The sequence below is a fragment of the Nelumbo nucifera genome, chromosome 2 (genome assembly GCF_055504915.1).
Source record: "Nelumbo nucifera cultivar China Antique chromosome 2, China Antique-T2T, whole genome shotgun sequence".
Taxonomy (NCBI): Eukaryota; Viridiplantae; Streptophyta; class Magnoliopsida; order Proteales; family Nelumbonaceae; genus Nelumbo; species Nelumbo nucifera.
Genome location: NC_142650.1, coordinates 104,072,359 through 104,098,702, shown reverse-complemented (window position 1 = coordinate 104,098,702; position 26,344 = coordinate 104,072,359). Strand labels below are relative to the sequence as shown.

The 26,344-nt window shown below is 34.6% G+C and overlaps 1 non-coding gene across 1 annotated transcript; it reads left to right on the top strand.

Moving 5' to 3' along the window:
* The first annotated feature begins 10,286 nt into the window (after positions 1 to 10,286).
* LOC104603548 (uncharacterized) lies at positions 10,287 to 11,361 on the top strand. Its single transcript, XR_016082268.1, has 2 exons — positions 10,287 to 10,749; positions 10,853 to 11,361. It is a non-coding gene; the product is annotated as an uncharacterized LOC104603548 (transcript).
* Positions 11,362 to 26,344: the final 14,983 nt, after the last annotated feature.

The following is a 26,344-nucleotide window of genomic DNA, read 5'->3' as shown; positions in this document are numbered from 1 at the left end:
ACCGATACCCCGCATCTCCAAATTATTTTTATCTTCACAATTCACCAATATATGTTAAGTCTTTTGATCTTTTCTGGAATTTCTTATTTTCTTTAATATTTATTTATTATTTTTAATTTATTACAACAATTACTATCATAATTAACAAATGGGGATGTAGCTCGAACGGTAGAGCGCATATTTTGCATTCAAGGGGTACGGGGATCGATACACCGCATTTCCAAATTATTTTTATCCTCACAACTCACCAATATATTTTTGGGCGTTTTTGAACTTTTCAGGAATTTCTTATTTTCTTTCGTTTTTATTTATTATTTTTAATTTTTAATTTATTGTATTACAACAGCAACTATCATAACTAACAAATGGGGATGTAGCAAAACAAAAGTGGGCCCGCTTTGCATGTTAGAGGTACAGGGTTCGATAAACCTCAGATCCAAATTAATCTTATCCTCACAACTCACCAATATATTTTAAGGTGTTTTTATCTTTTCAGGAATTTCTTATTTTCTTTCATATTCATTTATTATTTTTAATTTTTAATTTTAATTTAATAAAACAATTACTTTCATAATTAACAAACGGGGACGTAGCTCAAACGGTATAGCGCTTGCTTTGCATGCAAGAGGTACGGGGATGGATAAACCGCATCTCCAAATTATTTTTATCTTCACAAATGACCAATATATTTTAGGGTGTTTTGATCATTTCAGGAAATCCTAATTTTCTTTCATTTTTATTTATTATTTTAATGTTTTATGTTTGATTTATTATTAACGATTACTTTCATAATTAACAATTGGGGATGTTGCTCAAACGGTAGAGCACTTGCTTTGCATGCAAGAGGTACGGGGATTGATACACCGCATTTCCAAATTATTTTTATCCTCACAACTCACCAATATATTTTAGAGTGGTTAGATCTTTTTAGGAATTTCTAATTTTCTTTCATATTTATTTATTACTTTTAATTTTTAAGTTTAATTTATTACAATAATTACTATCTTAATTAACAAATGGGGATGCAGCTCAAACGGTAGAGTGCTCGCTTAGCATGCGAGAGGTACGGGGTTCAATACCCCGCATCTCCAACTTATTTTTATCCTCACAACTCACTAATATATTTTAGGGTGTTTTGATATTTTCTGGAATTTTTTATTTTCTTTCATTTTTATTTATTATTTTTAATGTCTTACAACATTTACTATTATAATAATCAAATGGGGATGTAGCTCAAATGGTAGAGCGCTCCCTTTGCATGCGAGAGGTACGGGGTTCGATACCCCGCATCTCCAAATTACTTTTATCCTCATAAGCCATCAATATATTTTAGGGTATTTTGATCTTTTCAGGAATTTTTTATTTTCTTTCATATTTATTTATTATTTTTAATTTATTACAACAATTTCTATCACAATTAACAAATGGGCATTTTGCTCAAACGGTAGAATGCTCGCTCTGCATGCAAGAGGTACGTGGATCGATACCCCATATCTCCAAATTATTTTTATCTTCACAACTAACCAGTTTGTTTTAAGGTGTTTTGATCTTTTCAGGAATTTCTTATTTTCTTTCATATACATTTATTATTTTAAATTTTTTTTGGTTTAATTTGTTACAACAATTACCATCATAATTAACAAATGGGGACATAGATGAAACGGTAGAGTGCTTGCTTTGCTTGCAAGAGGTACGGGGATCCATACACCGTATTTCCAAATTATTTTTATCCTCACAAGTCACCAATATATTTTAGGGGGTTTTGGTCTTTTCAGGAATTTCTTATTTTCTTTCATTTTTATTTTTGATTTTTAATTTTTTTAGGTTTAGTTTATTATAACGATTACTATCATAGTTAAGAAATGGGGATGTAGCTCAAATGGTAGAGTTCTCGCTTTGCATGTTAGAGGTACGTGGTTCGATACATGCATTTCCAAATCATTTTTGTCCTCACAACTCGCCAATATATTTTATGGTGTTTTGATCTTTTTTGGAATTTCTTATTTTCTTACTTATTCATTTATTATTTTTAATTTCTAATTTTAATTTATTACAAAAATTACAATCATAATTAACGATTGGGGATGTAGCTAAAATAGTAGAGCTCTAGCTTTGCATGCAAGAGGTTTGAGGTTCGTTACCCCACATCTGAAAATTATTTTTATACTCTCAACTCACCAATATATTTTAGGGTGTTTTGATCTTTTCAAGAATTTCTTATTTTCTTTCATTTTTTTTATTATTTTTAATTTTTTATTTTAATTTATTACAAATATCACTATCATAATTAACGATTGGGGACGTAGCTCATATAGTAGACCGCTCGCTTTGCATGCGAGAGTTTCAATCTTCGATACCCCGCATCTCAAAGTTATTTTTATCCTCCCAACTCACCAATATATTTTACAGTGTTTTGATCTTTTTAAGAATTTTTTATTTTCTTTTATTTTTCTTTATTATTTTTATTATTTTTAGTTTTAATTTATTATAACAATTACTATCATAATTTACAAATGGGGAAATAGCTTAAATGGTAGAGCGCTTGTTTTGCATGCGAGAGGTATGGGTTTCAATACACCACATCTCCAAATTATTTTTATCCTCACAAATGAACAATATATTTTAGGGTGATTTGATATTTTCAGAAATTTCTTATTTTCTTTCATTTTTATTTATTATTTTGAATTTATCAAATTTTAATTTATTACAACAATTACTATCTTAATTAACAAATGGGGATGTAGCTCAAATGGTAGAGCGCTCACTTAGCATGCGAGATGTACGAGGTTCAATACCCCGCATCTCTAAATTATTTTTACCTCACAACTCAGCAATATAATTTAGGGTGTTTTAATAATTTTCAAGAATTTCTTATTTTCTTTCATATTTATTTATTATTTTTAATTTTAATTTTATTGTATTGTAACAATTACTATCATAGCTAACAAATGGGTATGTAGCACAAACGGTAGAGTGCCCGCTTTGCATGTTAATGGTACGGAGTTCGATACCCCGCATTTCCGAATTATTTTTATCCTCACAACTCATCAATATATTTCAGGGTGTTTTGATCTTTTCAAGATTTTCTTATTTTCTTTCATACGTATTTACTATTTTTAACTTATTACAACAATTACTCTCATTATTAACAAATGGGGATGTAGCTCAAACGGTAGAATGCTCGCTATGCATGCGAGAGGTACAGCGACCGATACCCCGCATCTCCAAATTATTTTTATCTTCACAATTCACCAGTATATGTTAAGGTGTTTTGATTTTTTCTGGAAATTATTTTTTTCTTTAATATTTATTTATTATTTTTAATTTTTAATTTTAATTTATTACAACAATTACTATCATTATTAACAAATGGGGATGTAGCTCGTACGGTAGAGCACTTACTTTGCATTCAAGGGGTACGGGGATCGATACACCGCATTTCCAAATTATTTTAATCCTCACAACTCACCAAAATATTTTAGGGTGTTTAGAACTTTTCAGGAATTTTTATTTTCTTTCATTTTTATTTATTATTTTTAATTTTTAATTTATTGTATTACAACAGCAACTATCATAACTCATTTAGACTCGAATACGTGCAATCCACCAAGGCAGAAAAGTCTTGCTTTTTACACCAACCAATTTGAGTAGGGAGCATGAGGTACTTAGAGATTCCAAATGATTCTTTAATACCAAGACTTTAGAATATAACTTAGTAGAAGTGAGAGAGAGTATTGCTACTAAAATCAAGTATGATTTTGCCATATTAATCGGTTGACCTAAGGCTTCACTGTAATCTGCAAGAATTCTTCTAAGATTAAGAGCATTTTGAATATCAACCTCAAAAAATTAAACAATCACATATAAATAAAAGTTATGAGATATGCATAATTAACCTTCGAATTTTAAGAGGTTGGATATCACTTCGATCAATAACCTTATTGATTGCACAAGAAAGTGCTTGGGCAGCCAAAATGAAGATGTAAGGGGCTAGGGGATCCCTTGATAAATACCCTACAGTTTTTATGTGGCCTCTCTGAAGGTAAGTTCCATTAAGGCCTTACATTAAAGAAGATCTAATTAGTGTTACTTCAACCCCAGTTGGATCAAGACTGCTATTATTCAAGGCAATCATACACCTTACTCAAATCAATTTTGACTTTCATGTAATAATGCTTCCCCTTGGTTATTGTTTTCAATGCATGGAAAGTCTTATAATCTAAGATATCAATCATGCCCAGCTTGCATACATAATGTCAATCATGCCTAACTTGTTTACACAAAATATCAATCATGCCGACTAGGTTCACTTGGCCCATCATCTCTGCACTCTCCTTCAAGTTGAGTATAGATATCAATCATGCCTATAGTTTTAAAAGACGTCTAAGGCGAGGCTAGAGGCGTACACCTCAAGGTGATGCGGCCAAATTTTGCCTGGCCTCGGTAGCCCTTGTTTTAGGTCAAGGGGCGCAAGCCTCGGGTTTAGAGAGGTGTAGGTCTTTATCCTTGCACCTCAAATTTTGTGATGCAGTATCCTTAAGTAAACAGGGTTTTGGGTGGGAAAAAAGTGGTTTCAACATGGATAATTTTGGAAAAAAAAAAGTAAAAGCCCCAAAATATAGGGTTTCATTGAGTCATCAACCAAATCTCTTTCCATCAACTGAACTCAAGAAGCTCTCAATCTCAGTTCTAAGTTCTAACTTTTCTCATATCTCAATTCACATCGGTAGCTCAAGGAATTTTTCACTTTTTCAGTTCTCAATTCTTATGAAATCTGCACATAGAGGTTAGCCTCTTCAGTCTTCACTTTTATCTTATTTCTCAGTTCTCACGAAATCGTATGTATAGGACCTACAGGTCACTTCTCATTTTTTTTTGTTTTAGTTGTTCACTTTTGTCTTATTTTTTACTTAGGCTCTCAGCTGGGTGGAGCGGCAGATTTGTGGAGGTGTTGAATTGCTAATTGCTTTCATAATTCATAAATCATAACCATTTGGTGAAGCGGTTGGCTCTTCCCTCCCTCACTCCCTCTCACTCTCTCTCTCTCTCTCGTATGTACGTATATACATGTGTACATGTGTACGTACACACAAGAAAATAGAAATGCATTTGGCATTCTTAAATTGAAAGTCTAAAATGTATTCCTGATTCCTAAATCCTGAATTAAAAACATACATAATTTGTTAAAAACATATTGATAAGAGCTTAGTGTTGAATTAATTTGTCAATTCCCAAAATTGATAAGAGATTAATGCTTAAGTGGCCGAACTGAATGTTTTATTGCTTTGTCATTGAATAATTTATCAAATTGATAAGAGCTTAAGTTGCCGAAATTTCAATTATTTATTTTTTCATAATTTTTAAGTTGCCGAAATTGATAAGAGCTTAAATGGCCGAACTGAATGGTTAATTGCTTTGTCATTTGATAATTGTTGCTTTGAGGCAATAAAAGGAAGGCACATTTCTCTAGAAATTACCCTTTCTTTTATAAAATATCAGTCATCTTCAATATGTTTTGACCTATCATGTTGAATTGTGTTGTGAGCTATGTTGATCGTAGCCAGATTATCACAGTAAAACATTAAAGGCTTATCATGTATAATGCCCATCTCCTCTAGAAGTGACCTGAGCTATAACAACTATGAAATCTCATGTGTCGTTGCCCTGCACTCTACCTTAGTCAAAGACCTGACTAAAACTGACTGTTTCTTACTCCTCCAGGAGACAATGTTCCCCTACAACCAAGGCATGGTAACCCGATGTAGGTCTCCTATCATCAAGCCAATCAGCATCTACATAAGCCTCTAACTTCATGTGTCCTTGCCTAAAGAAGAGGATACCATATCTTGGAGTTCCCTTCAACTAAAATAGAATTCCTTCTACAACATCCAAATGTTAAGGTACATTATCTAGATCATTCTTTTGATTTCTATAAGAGAATATTTCTTTGCTTTATAAATGATATATAAGCATGATTTATATAGTATTTTTCTTAATTCTTATAGTGTTTAGATTTTAAAAAACAAAAATACTCAGGTAGGATTCAAATCCATGTATAATATATCAAATAAGTCACACAATATTATATAAAATCTTAATTTTATGTTTTCTCATGTCCTTATTGCCTATAGATTATATCCATAAAATTTAATCTTTTTTTTGTTCGAGGCTTAGGCCTCAAAACGCCTTTGAGGATTAGGCCCACCCCTACCACACCCAACCACCTTGCCTCCGCCTTTAGCCTTTTAAAACCTTGTGTGGTACTTAATAGTGAATACCCACTTACATTCCATCGTTTCCTTCTTATGAGGCAAATCCATATTATCCCAAGTATTATTTTTGTAAAGTGCTTATTTTCCAGTTTTCATAGCCTCCCCCATTTTGGATTAGACAAAGCCTCTAGAATTAACTTGGGTATAGGCTGAGAAGAAATGAAGGCTAAGAAATAATAATAAGATGAGGACAACAAGTTGTAAGATAAGTGTTTGGAAATACAATGTGTTGTGCAATTCCTCTTACATTTTCTTATAACAATATGTAGGTCCAAGTCTGGGAAGATAGGATCTGGAGCAAGTGATGAGGGACTTGTCCCCTCTTCAGGCGTTGAGAGTGTTTGAGGATTAGTTATAGATGAGGGAACAACATATTCATGATGTAGTTTTTGTCTCCAGTACCACATCTGAAGAATAGGACAAGTAGTAAAAACTAGAGGACTAGTAGGAGGAAGAGGAACGGGAATGAAAGATCTAAGGGACAAAGGCTCTGCCACTGAAATAGAAGGACCATAGATGACTCAACCCCAAGATCAACAAGAGAAAGCAAAGGAAGTGGTGGTAAAGCAAACAACTCAATGAATTGCTCCCCTTGAGGAGAATGACCATAAAAAGGAAGTGACTCCGTGAAGATAACACCCATGGAGACAAAACAAGTTCCATTAGTAGGATCAAAACAGAAATAACACTTTTGTGTGGATGCATACCTTAAGAAAATGCAATCCTGGGTCTTTGGGTTTAAACTTATACCTTTAAGACCTAGGAACATGAACATAACATGTGCAACCAAAGACATGCATGGCAATAAGGAACATTTCACTCTCAGGGAATAGAACAACAAAGGGAGTCTAAACCCTAAGACTCGAGAAAAATCTCACCAAAACATGGGAGACAAAAGGGATGATCTTGACTACTTCAACAACATGTCAATTCTTTCTCTCTACAACCCCATTATGCTTTGGAATAGGTAGACAAGAACTTTGATGTATAACCCCTAACCTCTCAAAGTATGAACAAGATCATTCTCAAAATATTCATTAGCATTATTTGATTGTAATATCTTGATGTGAGTATCAAATTGGGTAAGCACAAATTCATGAAACTACTTCACAAGTTTGGGCACTTCAACATGAAATCGCATAAGGGAAAGCTATGTGTAACAGAAAAGCACATTAATAAACAGAACAAAGTCTTTATAATCACCCATGCAAGGTAAATGTTATGCCCCCCCCCCCCCCCCCCCCCCCACACACACACACACATTAGAGTGTATAATATGAAAATGAATTATAGATCTTTTATTACTTGTATAATAAAAACTTCTACATTGCTTTGACAACTCAAATGACTCATAATGTAAACTTGACACCTTAGTTTCCTTAAACAAATCTCGAAACAAAAGACTTAAGGAAGAAAAAGAAATATAACCCAAACGTTAATGACATAACATAATATACAACTGACTAGGTTGAATACTTGTTAATCAATTAACCAATCGACTCTCCATACAACCTATGTATGGGATTAAGAAGAAGAGAAGAGAAGGTTGGATTGCCACTTTGATACTAAGTTGTAGATCCCACCTGCAATAATCTAAAATAAAGAAAAGAAAAAATAGAAGAAAAGAAGAAGATGGGAATGAGTAAAGTAAATGAGGAAGAAGATGGAAGAGAGAGAGTTCAAACCTTTCTTCAGTCCCCAATAATCTTTTAATTCTTTTGTTATAAAAAATAAGGACAATTATATTATCGCCCTTCATAGGGCGTCCATCACTAAAGACAACAATAAAAGACAATAAAAAAAATAGGCCCACTACCTACTAATGCCCAATCAGCCCACCATCTCTACACTCTCAAAAGCACAACTATGCTTGATCCGATTAGTAGTTGTTGATAGGATCAAGGGTTGTGGACAAGACAATTGGGTTGTGATCTAAACCAAAGATGATTTCATTCAACACAAAGCCATTGGATATTTCTCATGCCAATTGATAAAAGCAAGGAAAATCCAATCTCTCACTAATTAGAATCATTCTCCGACTGTTAGACCAAGTGAAGTAAACACCATGAGCTCCTAGATCAACTAGCAAGCAATCTTCAATGAGAGCAAGAAAGTCTTTGGTGCTTCTGGAAAGCAATTGGTTGCCTTTTCCCTTTTCAACTAGGCGTAGAATTGCATTGAGGTCCCCTTTGTAAAAGGGTTGCTTTGAGAGTTTGAGTAACTCACACCTAATAAAGACAATTGTCAATCATGAATTCATGATAATTGGGTCTGATTTGACTTAATCTATAATAACAACTTGGGAACTAGGAATGACAACAAGGTGGGTTCGGGGCGGGGGTCATATTCCCCATCTCCAATCCCGATTTTGAAATAAATCCTCATCCTCGACCTTAATCCCTATCGGGGATAAAAGTTATCCTCCATCCCCGATCCTTGACGAAGATGGGTTCCTTGCAAGGACTCAAATCCCCAAAATTTTTTAATTGACAATATTGTTTGAAAAAATATATTTACTTTAAATAAAGGAAACTTTTAAAATATAAATAATATTTTAAATATATTTTGATATATAAATAATATCATATATAATAGTATAGTTAATATGAATAATATTCAATATATATATAATTGGGGTCAGGGCAGGGCGGGGACTTCATTCCCCATCTTCGTCCCCACTCCGCCAAATCAATCCCCATCCCTAACTTCATTTTTTGATAGTATAAACTTAATAAAAATAACAATAAATAATAAAATATTTATATGATTACAAAACAAGTGTTCTTAATCAAAATTGTCTTATACATTGTTTATGAAATATATCCTTTTAGATATAAAATATAACAAAAATTACAATAAAATCAAGAGACCTTTATATATTATCAACTACAATTAGGGGTGAGCATTTGGTTTATTTGGTTAAAAATCCAACCAAATAAACCAAAATTTTAAAATCTGAAACTAAAGATGAAAAAAACAAACTGAAACCACATTATAGGAAAACTGAAATGTTCACTTTATTTTTTGGTTAAAACCAAATTTCATTAATATATATACATATATGTATAAATTTATAATATTACATACTATACCATATATTATATATTATACATTAATATATTATATTATATTATATTATATTATACTATATAATTAAATTTAATTTTATTTCAGTTAATTGAATTTCTAATTCAGAAAACCAAAAATGAAACCAATTTTTTTATTTGATTTTCCGCTTTTAACCAAACAATGCAAATCGGTCTCGAACTAATTATTAATAGGTTCTATTGGAATCCTTTAAAATTTTATAATTTTTTAAATTTTTAAAAAATCAAAAATTAAATATGAGACAAAGTTAAAATAATATAAGATGATAATGTCATAGAGTCTAGATTACATGACAACCAAACACGTTCCAACCCTCCACCAACATAATCTCACACTGCACATCTCAATCTCATACATAGCGGTTACGATGGATTCCACTCTCATAGGTCATAGCGAGAGAGACGTGCGATGCTATATAAGTTGGTAGAGGGTTGGTACTTGGAACGTGTATTGTTGGCAGAAGATGTCAACTCTCTTTTTTAACACCAACGGGTCTCTCCTGTTGGAAAATTACGCTCGGTCAAATGTTGGGAACCGGACCCACGTATTCGGAGCAAAAGCACAAGCACTGCTACCAGATGTCAGAGCACTCTCACTCTGCGTTTCGCGGCTTTTGCCAGAGAAGAACGTGAGGGAGCGCATTTTCTGTTCTGACCACCCCGCCAATTAGAAAAAATAAAATAGAAGTTCAGAATAATCTCGATTTAATTTCGTAAGGTACGCACATCACAAGGATCTCTTCAGAGTCTTCAGACCTCAAACCGACTTATCGCCCGCTTCCACCCTCTTAACGGCTATATTTCTTCCCTTCAACTCTCAATTATTCAAATAATCCCCACCACTGACCACACCTCCCAACGGTCATCTCCCACTCAATAAGGCAACTCATGCATCAATCCCCATTACATCCCCGTAATCAATCAACAGTCTCTTTCTTCTGCGGTCCATCCCTTCCAATCGACCACCCAGCCAACTGTCCCAAATCTGTTCGCGTTTATTTCTCTCACTAATCTGGGTTAACCACGCAGCGGCAAAGCGAGCTCTCATGGAAGCTGTGACAGTCCAGCACGTAAAGAAAGCATCTTCGGACGAATTGCTCAGGAAGTTTGCGGACTTGGACGACGAGGCTTCGCGAAAGAAAGAGTTGCGATTGCGAGTGCCGAAACGCCGCAAGACATGTCCGGCGAGTGGCGACAGAGCAAGCTGTGACAGCCCATCGAAGAGCAGTTCAAGCTTGGTGGAACGCAAATCTCTTCTTCCCCGAGCTGCAACCCGGAGGCCGGCGCTGCTTCGGCAGCTCGGGATCGGGAGAATGCATCTCAGAGCGAGGGAAATCAGAAACAAAGCCTTGTTGAGAGCAGTCGAGAAGGTAACTAAACTTGGACTGTTTGTTTCTTACACTGATTACTATCAATTAGACGCAAAACGGGTTATGGGTCTGACCGGATGGAAGCTGTATATGTAATTTGCAGACATGGCGCAAAACAATAGAAGGTGCTTCGAAGGTGTTCATAGAGAAGCATTACAACCGGCACAAGCGTCTCATAAACGATATGGTTTAGCTCAGCTTCGCTGGTTTGTGAACTATTCTTACGTAGGGTCTGTTTGGTTCGCGGTTAAAATCAAAATCTACGGGAATTGGAATTGGAATGGTCTATTTCATTGGCCAGTTTGATTTATATAAGAATTGGAATGAATTGGAATTGACTCTTATTTCCAATAGAAGAGGAAAGAAATGGCCATTCCCTCAAACGAGGAATACCATTCCATTTAAGATGAGAATGGGATTCCAATTCCGCCCAATCAATATTTTGATTCAGATTCTACACCCATATTCCTGTAAACCAAACGGATCCTTAATTCTGCTTGATTTTGATATGTCAATTTGTTATTCTTTTCATTCGTCTATATTTTTTTCCTATGATGTATTCTTTGAAGGAAACGAAAATAAACTGTGAAGTGGGTCAATTTAGAGATGCAATTTTTGGTGTTTTGAATCAGATATTAATTATATTGGGTACCCTACTGCAATAATAGTCGATAAGGGGAATTCTTCTGGGTTGCATAGGAGAGTTCTCTATACCCCTTAGAACGGAAATGATGCTATTTGGCAACCGTTGCTTTGAGGATTTTGGGGACGGGGATTGTGAGAAGTAGACCTGGCAAAAAGTTGACTCAATCCGCGAATCCTACCCAACCCAACCCAAAAAAATAAGGTTAGGGTCTCATATTTAGCAACCCGAATGTGAAAATGACCCAACCCCATCCAATCCAAAAAAACTGGGTTGGGTTGGGTGGTTGGGTTACGGGTCAACCCGTTGACCCGATTGTTAAGTCTAATTGGGATTATTTATGCATTGTTAGAAGTTTCTACTCTTTAATTTTTTCTATTTAGTCTTTACTTTTTATTGTTTACTCTTTGAATTGTTAAATGTTCAAGTTTTTATTTTATATTTGGAATTTTAAGGTTAACTCTTTTAATTTTGACATTTTTCTTTATTTTTTTTAATTTCAATTATTTTTTTGGGATGATTCGAATTGACCCATGGGTCAACCCTAACCCGAACATTTAGGGTTAGGGTATAGCATTTGACAATCCAACCCGACCCAAAATACCTTGACCCCCCAACCCGAACCCAACCCACCCAACCCGATTGGCCAGGTCTAGTGAGAAGGTTGGGATTGGGATTGCAAAGATAACATCTGATCATGGTTTTGAAAAACCTGGATCAGATCGGACGATTGGACCAGTTGACCTAGGAATCAGTCAGATAATCAGTTTCGTTTCACCCTAAAGTGTTTTTGGACAAAAACTGTTGATTTGGTTAGCAATTTGCCAACCCGAGCAGTCGAACCGTCCACCCTTCAACTCAGATAGCGGTTTTTAGCCTTTTTTATTTTATTTTTATTTTTTAAAATCAAAACAGGCCATCCATTCAAACCAGATGATCAGACCATTCAACCTGGCGGAAACCAGTGACCAAAATGGTTTCGTGTCTAGTCTGGCTTTAAAACCTTGCATATGATGAATAGGGTTGAGACATTGGTGGAAGGACCTAACTTTATATTAAGGTACACTGAGCGAGTTTGGCTTCACTCAATGCAAGTTCATGCTCACAACCTTTGAACAGCCTTGTATTAGAAATATCTCCCCATGAAATAAAGCACACAAGTACAGAGATATTCCCAATGCAAGGCTGTAAAAATTGTTGAAACGGATATTCCATGGAGAGATCTCGAATTCAGATTGACACCCCACAGAACACGCCCCACATGCACCTCTCAGCATGCATTCGAAACATGGCTTCGGATGGGCTGTGGGCGCCGAAACCTGTGCAACTTGGGTTGGGATGAAAATTTGTTAAGTTTTCAATGGGCTCAAATCCGAACATGGGCTGGATATGGTTGAAGTTTCTCAAATCGGGCAACCGAACTTATGCCCTTTATGTTAACCTTCCAACTTATTAGTCATTGCTATGTTAGTATTTATAGTCCTGCACTCCAAGTCCACGAGCGAGCTTTCTTTTCATTTCATTCATGTGTGATCGATTACCAAAAAAAAGGGGGAAAAATCATGTGTGATCTGATATGAGTGAGTTTTTTTATACACGTCTAATGGTGCACCCATGGTTGGGGTGTTCATTTATGAGTTAGGTCCAGACCACCAAATCCAATCGAATCAAACTGAAATTGGTGATTTGTATTAGTTTGGATTTAGAAATGGTTCATTTTGGTTTGGGATAATATCAAATTTTGATTTATGGTTTTGGTTCAGCTTTTTAATTTTAGAAACCAAACCAAACCCTAAATCAAAATTTTATGTACTCAAAATGTGAATGTAATTTGTATGACATTAATATATGGCACTTATTAATATTTCAATTTGATATTTAAATTATATTTGTTTATTTATACTGTTATTTGAATTTTCTAATTGGGTTAAGTCAGTGATAGTGGTGGACTAAATTGTATTGATTTCTATATTAAAACAGTTTGATTTATTCTATGAATTGCTCGGACCGTAATTTCTTAGTTTGATTTTAAATATTGTCCAAATTGAACTGAACCGAACTATAAACACCCCTCCTCATAACAACTGAATGAAGTGCACACAATGACTGCATCACAGAAAGAAACAAAAAAAAAAAGGAAAAAGTTAAAGCCAGGTTCTAAGTCTTGATTTTACGATTTTTGTGTAAATAAATGACAATTGAAATTCCAACAACATGTTACAATATTACTCATAACAACTGAATGAAGTGCACACAATGACTGCATCACAGAAAGAAACAAAAAAAAAGGGAAAAAGTTAAAGCCAGGTTCTAAGTCTTGATTTTACGATTTTTGTGTAAATAAATGACAATTGAAATTCCAATAACATGTTACAATATTACTCACTAATCGTATTGGAAAAGTTGGTTAAAATTTTGGATGGTGTGTCTTTATTTTTTTGTTGACTTTAATACAAAGGCCCTATGATCAAATTGATTTAGCCCATTTGATGATTAGTATTAATTATTGAAAAGAAAATAGACAAGTGACAAGCTATGGGGCTTGTCACTTAAAAAACAATCTATCTTATTTTAAAGATCCTAATAAAAGAAAAAAAAATATTGTATAAAGGTACTACCACCTTAGAAAAACAACCTATCCTATTTTAAAGATCCTAATAAAAGAAAAATAAATATTGTATAAAGGTAAGACGGTGATCCACTACCATGTGGCACATTTTAATTGGACCATTCCATTTTTAGCATATGGCTGCCACCATTATATGTTTCTATTTTAAATAAATTATAAACTGGTCTATTTGGTTTGTCGTAATATAGTTTGATGATGTGCGATTTGGTGATCCCTGCTAGAGGATAGCTCAAGCCAAGGGCGGAGCCAGAAATTTTTTATAAGGGGGGCTAAAACCTAAATGAAGTATGGATGGACCCATATGGGGGGCCAACCATTGATGTAGATAGTGGGGGGAGGGGAAAATTTACATAGGAAGTGGAGATTTTCTAAACCATAGGGGGATCCGCCATAGCTCCCCTAGGTCCCCCAAGCTCCGCCCCTGGGTCGAGTTTTTCTCTCAAGGAAGAGATGAGACATTTATATAGGCATTGCTTGGTGTAGGATTCATGTAACGCGTCCAAGATCTCTGGGAAGACATGGCTGGCTGGTCTGAAGTCCTTAGAGGTAGTGGTGCACGTAGACCAGACTTTGTGTCTTATTTGGTTTCCTTTGAAACATTCAATGTAGGAGCTGACTTCCGGAAGACCCAGGAGTGACGGGATGCACACACAGAAGAGGTCGACAAGCATGTCTTGCAGGTCACACCACCTGGACCTTAGTCGAGTCAACAAGTCCTCGAGGGAGGCCACTCCTCATGTCGAGTCCCTTGGACCGGTTACGATGAAGTACCACAGGTCGGCCCAAGACAAGGGTTTCCATCATTTTGGCTAAGGCAAGTCATCACCCTTGTGGTGTTGGGATGTTGTCCAATTGTTTTAAGATGCCACGTGTCATGATGTCAATGGAGGGCCAAATCTACCTTCATCAGAGTTCGTTTCCAATTGTTTGGTCAGATGAAATCAGAATTACATTCTTATTCCTGATAGAATGGCATTTTCCTATATGAAAGAATGACCATTCCCTCCCCTTCTCCTGGGAATTAGAATACATTCCAACCACTTCTCAATTCTCATTCTGATTCCAATTTGAACCATGTAAGAGGAATAGGTAATTCTGATTACAATTCTATCCACATACCAAACAGACCCCTAGAGTGTAGTGATACTTAGAACTTGGATATTCTTATCCACACCTACCACAGGACATTACAGCTGTATATTGGGAATATCTTCAGTGTTAAAATATTATATTCCTAATGTACAATTATAATATAATTGTAGCAAAAAATACTTAAAAAAAAAAACCTTTATCAAAGTAGTTTTCATAGTTGACAACATATAATTTTTTTTCAAAAGTACTTTTCATAATTGAATCCACCAAACTTTTAATCCATAAAGTTGGTGAGGCTTAATCTTCATGGGTAAAATGGGATCCTAGGCAGGTTGTGTAAGAGGTAAGCATCCAAAAAGTAGGAGATGTGTCGTTTGTCTAAAGCCTACGTAATTGGAATCTTCCATAAATGCGTGTTAGCAACACGGTTCTTCATACAACTTTCGGTCATGCATGGTTGTGAGTTGTGACCGATTCATTTGGTGCTTTTCTTTTTCTTTTCTCTTTCTCTCTCTCGTTTTCTCACCTTTCAACCTTTCTTCTTTGACTTGTATGCGTATTTAGTTTATAGAATATTAAAAGACTTGTGTCATGGTAATCTTCGGTATGATTGCAGTTTCTATTAACTTTTTTATCTGAATAGTGGGATTAGTGGTCCTTAGGAGTTATTACAAATGGACCATTTTGGGTTAGTCTAATTAAATGTTCGGACCATTTAATCTGTTCAAATTTGTTTTTAATTTCTAACCCAAATCTGTTCCATTGATACCTATATTTGTATCATCTATCAATGAATCGGATATTGGTTCAATCCAATCTAATCCAATATAATTTCATTATAGATGGACTAGCTCCAATCCAATCCAATCAATATTTTGGATTATTAAGTCTGAACTGGTCCAATTCAATATATCTTAGTCCGTTCAATCCATCCAAATTGATTTTAGTTTAGAAGAGATCCAATCCATAATCGGTTCATTCACACCCCTATTAGTGGATAAGAAGTCAGTATGGATACAGGGATTGGAACAGAGAACCTGCACCTACAGCCACATCTTCATGTGGGTATATGCTGAACGAGGGGGTGGGGTCCTCATTGTTTGTCCAGAAAGAAAGAAAAAGGAAAAGAATACCAAAAAGGCATAGTACCTAAAATTCATAATCAATCATGTGGGTTTTAATCAAAATGGTGGTTTTGATTGATCAAAATCCTTTTCAGTATCATGTCTTTTGGGCATTATGGATTTTTCTGATAAAAATAAAAACTCATAACCAAACAAACACTCATAAATGTGATAAACAATCAGTAGGTATTCATCAAAATAGGGAGGTCTGAAATCTGAAAGGTCATAGTTTTTATGGTATCATAACTTTCTGAACTCTGGCATTATAGATACCACCAACAAAGTGACCTATAGATGTTTCATTTATAATTCAAGAATTACATTATTTTTTTGCACCTTCCAATGAAAAATCAGTTTTCTCCTCCTTAGTTGTGGAAAAGTAAAGGAATATAGAATAATGACAACTTCCAACTCATTTGATCCCTGCCACTTATTTTGCTTCGGATTTATGATCATGAAATAACATTTCAGTCCAATTATTGGTTTGAGAAAACAGTCATAATAAACGGATAATATATACCAATGAATGAATGATATACAATGGCGATGGAAGGAAATAAGGCTAATGCATGGTCTTCTGTTCTTTTCCACTCTTCATCAAGCATTTATTAGATAGATCAGGACGAGGTTCTGGTTGGAGCATGCATGAGTAAGAAATCATCTATCACATGCACATATGGATTCAATGGCAATCTCTTTCTGAAATAAAAGAAAGAATATTTTCGTCTGGATTTGAGTGAGGAAAAAATCTATAATGCCGGAAAGGCATGATACCATAAAGGTTTTGACCAATCACAATCCCAAGTGAATTTTGATGAAAATTCACCTAATTGGTTATTACTTTCATGATGTTGGTTTGGTTGTAAGTTTTCCCGATATCATGTATTTTTGGCATCAAAATCGAATCAAAAAATCAAATGATAAGCTAAAATCAGTAATATGTCTTCATCTTTAATTCAAACCTGTCATGTATATATATATATATATATATATATATGTATATATAACGAATTTTCAAAAGAAAATAAGGAAAGTTTAATGGTATAGGTACACCTACTTCTAAATTTTTAATCATAATTAGTTTATGTTTGGTCTGGTGAAACTCCTTATACTGCGTTTGGTTGCGGTGCAAATTTGAGCCAGATATAAATTTTGCACCTGGTTCTATTTTTCATTTATTTGTTTGTATTGGTTATTTGCATTTTTATGGAGTATAAATTTGATTTTTTTTTTTTTTGTTTCATTTGTACTCATTGGCAATATAAATTTTGCACCTCACTAATGCAAAATTTACACCACCTTCCTCCTACTTATATAAAGTGGGATCAGTACTACATCATCATACTTCCTACCCCATCCCAAACAAATAACCCTCTTCCTACTTCCATTTGTCTCTTGAATATAGGGTAGGGCCACACTATTTTACTTCCAAACTTCATGTTCATGGGCATTATTTTAGAAATAAAAAGTAATGCAAATATTTATTACTATGGAGTTTGGGAGTGCTTATTTGATAAAATAAGTGTTCATTCTAATAAGCACTCATGAGCATTTGGTAAAAAAGCACTTATTTCAAACAGGGATAATAAAGGTGTTATCAAATGTTAGAAAGGAAATGTTAGGGTCATGACGCTACCATGTCCCTGGCCCAATTGACCTATTTGGGCTATATCATCGGATCAGCATACCACACACCATGGTCAACAGACAATCCTACAAACGAGAACCTCGTAGGAAGTGTAATTTATCTCATAGATAAATGTCCCCACCAGGGAAAGCGGAGCCATCTGAAGGCCTCGGTGGGCGGTCTCCTCCCTTAAGTCATACAAGGGATGTGTCCTAGTTCTATTTAAAATCATCTCCCCCAAGGTTTGTTCTATTTGGCTCTCTCCACCCTCTCTGGCTCTCTAGCCTTTTTGCTTTCATACCCCTTTCCTGGACTCAAACCAATTCATCCTCAACAGCTCAGCCTGACAATCTCATCACCCATATGCCTTCTCACTTTGGTTTCATGTTTTGTCCAATACACCAACTTTGTACTTCTACCTCAATTCACCTAAATTGACAGAATTATCTGTTTCATGTCCCAAATGCAAATAGTGTTTATTCAAATAAACACTTATTTCTAAGTTGGTACGGTGAATTGAAGAGTTTTTTTCCTAATATGTATAGTTTTGTCTTGATTTTTCCCCAATTCAAAGACAATTTACATGTTTTAGAATACAATAAACTATTTTATAATATATTTTGTGCCAAAACATCTCAGTTTCTTGATTCTTAATATTATAATTTAAATCTACAGTTGTAAGTTAAAACACCACAGTACCTAACATGCTCACAATTAGTTAAACATCCCAATCCATAAATTGGGATTGGATTAGCTGAATTTGATAACTTTTTTACCGACAGGCGATAAAGTGCATGTTACACCTCACTATCTTAGTCATCACAATTACTTCAACACTCCATTGAAGTATTAGCTGAATAGGATAGCTGTTCCACTGTCAAGGTTTTTAAAATTGACCCGGATAATGAATCGAGCAGTGGTTTGATTTTTCGGTCAATCAGCTCGTTTTGTAAAAATAATCAAAACCTTTAAACGATTAGAATGGTTCAACTGTTCAAATTAATAATTTATTGATCAAATCAATATTTTTTTGCAAAAATCCAATTTTAAGAAAAAACAGTCCAATTCCCGATTTTTCCAGTCCGACTATCCGTCCTGATTTTGAAAACCATGCCTACTGCCATGGACCGATCAACTTGTGGGTTTGATGCAGTTACGAGTTATGACTAGTATGGAGTAATATGATTGGTTCCCGCCAAGAAAAATAGCAATTAGATTCAGTTAATCAAATCTTTATTCTAAATCAAATTCATTTAACAAAATATGTTTCTCGAAAGGTAAAAGCCACAATAGCAAGTACTGCCTAAAAAATGTAGGGGTTGTATACCATTTGCAACCTAAAAACACAAGGACAGTAGCTAATGGTAAATGATACTTGTTGAAAGACGTGGGGCTAGTTTTATATATTAAATGTTTTGGAGTGTATTGGACATGTGTACCATGATCTGATGTCCCACGATGTTACTTGTCCCATTTTTTAAGAAACAGTACCAACCATTGAATGGATTCCAGCTAATAATACTTTTGTTTATCCCCATTGAGCAAGTTTCAAACCATCACCTTGCCACGTGTCTAAGGTAAAAAACCCTTCTTATTTCTTTGGGGTAAATCCCCGTCATCAATTTGCTTTTCTCTTTCCCCTGCATGTTTAGTGGGGCTTTTCTTTTAAAAATTAGGAAAACAAACAATTAGGTCGGTTGGAGACCTGTGATCAAATCCTGGTGCCTTTGATGGTCATATCTATGAGCCAGACTTCACGTTTGATTGTATATTGTTTGGGGCAATGTTTTTAAAACTTGACCGGATAGGGAATTATTATGAGACTGTTTTTTGGATTTAACAATCCAATTGATTGATTTGAATAAATGGTCATTTTGACTTGAACATAAATAAAAATAAATAAATAAGGCCAAAAAACTGTTATTTGGATTAACAATTCGATGATTTAATCACCTAGGTCAATAGTTCGCTAATTAAATCAACGTTTTTTTGCCTAAAAAATAGTTTTGGGTAAAACAAAATCAGGTGTTCAATTTTTAGGTTTTTCTACTCCGATTGTCTGATCCAGTCCAATTTTGAAAATCATAGTTTTGGATTTAGGTATTACAAAACATTTTCATCTAAAATCTTGCAAAATTCGACTAATCATACCCAAAGTAACATAATTAGTCCAAAGGATGCTAATCCCTCGTCCATTAAAGGCCAAATTTCAAGGAGTCCGAGCATAAAGCCCCAACCTTCTATCATTGAAGTTTTGGGAAATGCAGAGAACACTGCAAAATTGACAAAAATTTGGCTCCTTCACAACCATCCAATATAGAAAGATAACCACCTATAGCCATTAAAATTTGATCACTAAAAACATATAAAAAACCATATGTTCTAGATTTTTGCATATTATAGTAACCCTCATCACAAAATAATAGTTATCTCACTAACCCCGGAGTTTTTTTGGTAAGTGGAGTTGCATGTATGATACAAACTTATTAGACTTAGTCCTTGTTTAGTGTGTTTTTTCGTGTGGGTTGTTGGTATTTTAGAAATTCGGCTGTTCGCGTTTTAGCTTTTTTCTATTTGATTGAGAAAAGATTTAGACATTGAAAGTAGTTCTGAAAATATATGGGAAGCCAATTTTAGACTATTTTCGAAAAATTTCAAATGAAGCTTTTCGCATTTTTTCAACTCATATTCGCACAAAAAAACGTACGGACAAACACATCTTAATCAAACGATCTTCAAGCTATTAAGATATTAATGTAAAAGCTCAAATCGTCTTTTAACTGTTAGAACTTGCATAAGATCTTTTAAAAAAATATTTACCAAACAATCCCTTATTTAGTAGAACTTTCATGCTGTGTATTTTGGATTTAAAATATAAGCTCGACGTAGTGGGTTCCATTGTCATTCAATCAAATTTTTTGGCTTGCTTGTAAAGTTTGATTTATTAGTTTCTTAAAAGGGGCTAAATGAAAGTAGCTGAATCAAAGTTTCAGTCATTCCAAACAGACACTTAATCATTTTAATGAGTTTGGAGATGTTAAACTAATAATCCAGATATTCCCTTTCAATCTAGTCCTACGTGAGCACATCAGTACAAAGCACAATTTGCTAGGATAGTGTTGCAGCGATGTGTTTAAACAACAACAAAAGAAAATATAAAATAAAAATAAATCAAAACCTTTTATGTATCATAGTGGCTCCACATGGAAGGCCATGATTTTGGATTTTAACCCTCCGCTGCGACATTTTAGCAAAAATGAACTCACATTAATGTTACAAATGAACTTTACACACATTGTGGGGGGTTGATTTGAACTCGTCAAATACTAGCATCATGAATTTTTGTCAAATGGTTATTGAAAACTTATTTGGTTCACGGGAATAAGGGTCTAGAATAAGAATTAGAATGGTAACTGTTCATTCCATCCCCTTCAATGGGAATGAAACCCTTGTTTAGCTTATTTCAATTCTAATTCTATTTCTATTTCTATTTTTATAATTGTGTTTGTTTTTTATGTAAATTTTATTAGTTTAAATGTACATTGATAGAATTCAATGCCGATAGATTTAAAATTAGTGAAGGGTTGGAACTTTTTTAAAATGTAATAATCGGTATAAAACTCAACTTATAGGGAGGTTTACATCAAATGTGTGAAAAATAGATTAAAAGTGAAGTTTTACACCGATCTATATTATATATTTACATTAAAATCAAATACAGACAAATGCAGCTAAGACTCAGACTACAAATATGCAAAGCCTTGTATTTACAATGTGCATAACTATATATCTATATTTACGACACCTTCCAAACTGAAGAGACCAGGTCCTATAAATGATGATTTAAACTCCGTGAAAGTAAGAGATTTTGATTCCGATTCCACTGCAAGCCAAACGGATCCTGATTTATGGCATGTAAAACGATAAATCAAAACATTTGGACGGTTCGGATTTAATACGCCCACCCAACAAAAGTATGATAGACCAGAAAGGGAAAGCTCTTAGCTCTCTACTGTTTCTTACATATTTTCTCGTCAAAAGCTCGTTGATCTTGATCCTGTGGACTGGTGTCGACTGCAGCGTGGGCCCCACGGGTGGAAAGGCAAAAAGAAAAGATAAAAAGTAGGTTTGGACAAAACAAAAACGACAACTGTAGTATTGCACATCAGGGGGTGAGAACTGTTACCATCGTTTATTCGATTAAATTACCTAAACTGCCATCAGTGGGGGATCCTTGAGGGAACTTTGTGAATGATGAAATGACAATAGCATCCCATGGTTTCTTCAGACAAACGCCCATTATTTTCATAGGTGGGTAAAATTGTCTATTCACTAGCATAATTTTCCACAGGCGGGAACGGTTACATGTCTCCGGTTACCGATAAATATGGGCGCAGGGCGCATGTATCCGTACATTCCGCATTTTTGAAATTTGAACCATTTAACAACAATGCCCATCTATTTGCCATGGTTTTTACATTGAGTACCTCGATTACTTTATCCTAGCCAAATGACCTTGATACCCTTAGCCTGGCCAAAGCGTATTTAGAATTCATTTTTACCAGGGCAAGAATGAATGTACTAATTCGATTTTCATTCGAAACGGAGTAAAAGAAAGCGAAATCCAGCCTGTAACGGAAGGAATCAGGCTTTTTATGTTATACTGCACGACCATTTAGCTTAATTGGCCCATAATTAGGTGGGACCCTTGGGTTGGACCCTTTTTATATGGGCAAGTGGGACCCATGAAAAGATAAATTACTTTTGCCATATAGGTGATTTGTAGCAGTCACATCCTATCATGCATTGAAAATATCTTTCATACTTATAAATTATTATTCATCAGAGATATTCTAAAATGGATGTGCTTGTGAGGCGCCCCCGTGTGAAGAGCAGATTCTGTTCCTTTGTAGCATAACCATGCACACGGTGTGGTGTGCTAAAAGGTGTCAGCCAATGGGTTGGTAAAGCTTTAAATCCTCTCCTGCTCTCCATTCCTACTCGTCACTCGCGTCATCTGTACGCACTTGGGACCCACCTAACAGGCTGACGTGGTGTATTAATAATTGCATCAAGAGCCAGAAAAACAGTGGGTATTAAACACCGTCAATCATAGAGTACTGGATTTTGTCTTTAATTGACCGGTACTTTGCATTTTTTGCTTAAAACTTAAAAAATGTGATAATTCAGTATCCAAAATTTTAAAACGCCATAAACAAATCATCAGTCAGCCTCATTATGTGATATCATATACGAATTAAATAATTAAAAATATTAATATTGCCTTTTATATATTTTTGACCAATTTATCTTCTTTTTTAAACAAATAAAAGATCATAAAATGTTTAAATAAAAATATACCCTCTGAAGAAGTTGGGTGGCAATAATTAGAGGTGTAAATTGAGCCATGTCAACTTTCCTTGAGATAATTTGGGGTGCGGGCCCATACCATGCCATGTTGGCTAATCTGTGAGTCAAATTTTGGGCTAGGCCAAAGTTATATATTCAAAAAAAATGAAAAAAAAACTTAAAATTTTATTTATATGAATTTTGATATATACAATTGCTTATATATACAATAATTAAATTAATTAATATAATAAAATTAAAAATAATTATTTATTTTATTAATATATTATATACTATATATTATTATATAATCATAATTTATATAATATGTAAATAATATATATGGGTTGTACTTTATGCCGTGCCGACCCAACCCATCGACCTAAAACCCTTGGCCTAGACACTACCCACAATCTTGAATCTGGGTTTTTTTTTTTTTACAATTACATATCGACAACACTTGAGTGAGTACTAAATGCCTCCTTCCCTGGGTGTTTTTTTTTTCAATTATGGTTCGGTCTCCCGTATTGTAGTTTTCATTCGATCAGTGGCAAATGCGCTACAAACATTGACAACCTTGATTGTCTTCTCCCGCGCCGGCAACAAGCGGTCGTCTTCTCTAGCAACGATATGATTAAAAACACTTCTAACAGTAGCAACTGCGTTATATTCCGACGATATTTTCCCAAATAAGTGGAGAAGACTTCGTACGACACTCTTCGATATAATTTTCGGTATTTCAGCTTTTCCAACGTTGTATTCTACTTATCAACACCGAAAGGAAGAATTGGTCTCTTCGGACTGTTAGGGCACAGTTTCACAGAGTGGTAAATAGTGGTTCTCACTTGCAAAGAAAAACTATTATGGTTGAGGTTATTTTTATCATTTTAAAATATTATATCATTCAATTTTCAAAAATACTTGGGGTAATTATGTCTTTTTCTATTCTGGTTGACAGTCTGTTAACGGCAGGCACCGGATTATCCCTTTTGAAAATTCAAGTATTAAATTGTTATCTTTTAAAATTCGGAGACTAAATTTTCACTAAAGGCGAAGTACAATAGATTTTTTTTTTTTCAAATCTCACGTATTGTACCCCTCCTGTGATCCGACAAAAAGTTGGAATCTCATGCTTCCATACAAAAAACAAATCAACGATCCTGATGTAATGATACAAAAATTTACATACTTTATGATGGCGTGAATGATCACACCGAGTCAATTTCTATATGAAGTTATGTAGATAACCACTGATGTTGTTTTATCATAGTTGGAATCTCTGCTAATTAGGGGTGTCAATGGTATTCGAAAATCTGATTTTAAATTCGATATTTAACGTAATCGAATCGAATTCGGATATTCGAATATCTAATCGGTTGAATTCGGATATCTTGTTCTTGCCAAATAGTTAATCGAATTCGGATATGACCTAATTCGATTCGATAAATATTCAAATTTGACCGATTATTTAATTCTTATATAATATATAAAATATTTTATATAATAATTAATTTATATACTTTATATCAATAAAATATTTATTTTATATATTTATTAATTATCGAAAATAATTAATTAATCAAATTTGAACCAAATCGAATATTCGAATATTTAATTGGATTCGAATTCGGATATTACCTTATCCAATTCGAATTCGATCCGTTTACACCCCTATTGCCAACAAAGCAAGTTCCATGATCCGTTACCCATGAGATCAGATCTACTATCAACATATGCTATCAACAATACGTTCTCTATATGTTTCACTGAAGCCACACATTGAGAACATCTATTAATATCTCAATAAAATGCCGCCATAGTTTGTTGGGACAGTGTTAGGCGCGGTTTGTTGATGTCAATGCATGTACATCTCGATTGGTACCCTCAGTGTATAAATATGACATGTGCGGTTTAAAACTATGGGTCTGTTTGGTTCGTAGTCAGATTTGGAATCAAAATTCGAATCCTCTGGAATTAGAATTATAATGGTCCATTCCCATAGCATGTTTGGTTCAGACAGGAATGGGAATGGAAATTGGAATCAGTGGAAATAGGATTTCATTCCTAAGGGAAGGGCAAGGAATGGCCATTTCCTCAAATGGGGGAATGCCATTTTAGTAGGAATGGAAATGGAATCCTGATTCCACCCAATCAAACAATTGGAATCGGAATAGCCCATTATGATTTTGATTCCAGATCCCTATTCCCGTGAACCAAAATGGCATTTTTTTAGGGGGGGGGGGGAACATATATTGTTTGCAAGTAATTTGAGCTCCAACAAAATATGTTATTAGCACCTGGGACTAAGGTTCAAAGTATCAATACCTATCGGTTGATACATATTGTATCAAGGGCTTTTTATATGTCCCTATGGGGAGTGTTTCGGGGTCTAAGTCAGTTAAGGGGGGTGAACGAACCTTAAACCGACCTTTTTAAACCATATTTAAAAAAAAATCGATACACTTTGATACTCCTACCAACATATCAGGTGTATCAACACTTCGAACCTTGGTTGGGATCCACCATAAAATTGAGTACCACCATGCATGGTTTTGAAAAAGCCGAGTTGGATTGGACAGTAGGACCAGTTGACTTGGGAATTGGTTAGGCAATCGATTATGTTTCACCCTAATATCGCTATTGGGCCAAAAACTATTGATTTAGTTAGTGACCCACTAACCAGGCAATTGAACTGTTGATCTATGGACAATGGTTTTTGGCTGTTTTGTGTTTTTAATTATTTTTAATTAGAATGGGTGGGGCATCCATTCGAACTAGCTAATCAAACTGTTCAACCTCATAAACGGTCCTCAAAATGGTTTTGTGTCATATCTAGTTTTTAAAACCTTACCACCATGTACGAGATTTAACGATGTTGGATCATGTTGCAAGGGTGTTGAAATGTAGTCTGATATGGTCTCAACAACATGGTCCCAACAATCATTGCAGCTATACATCGGAATCAATTTGCCATAAAAGAACAAGAGAGGTTGCATAGGATCTGCTCTCAACAAAACTCTCCCAACTTGCCACTACAACCACACTTTAATAGTCCATTTGGTTGCTGAGAAAAGATGTGATGATAAGGGATGCAATGAGAAAGGATGGGATGAGAAGATAAAATTTATTTT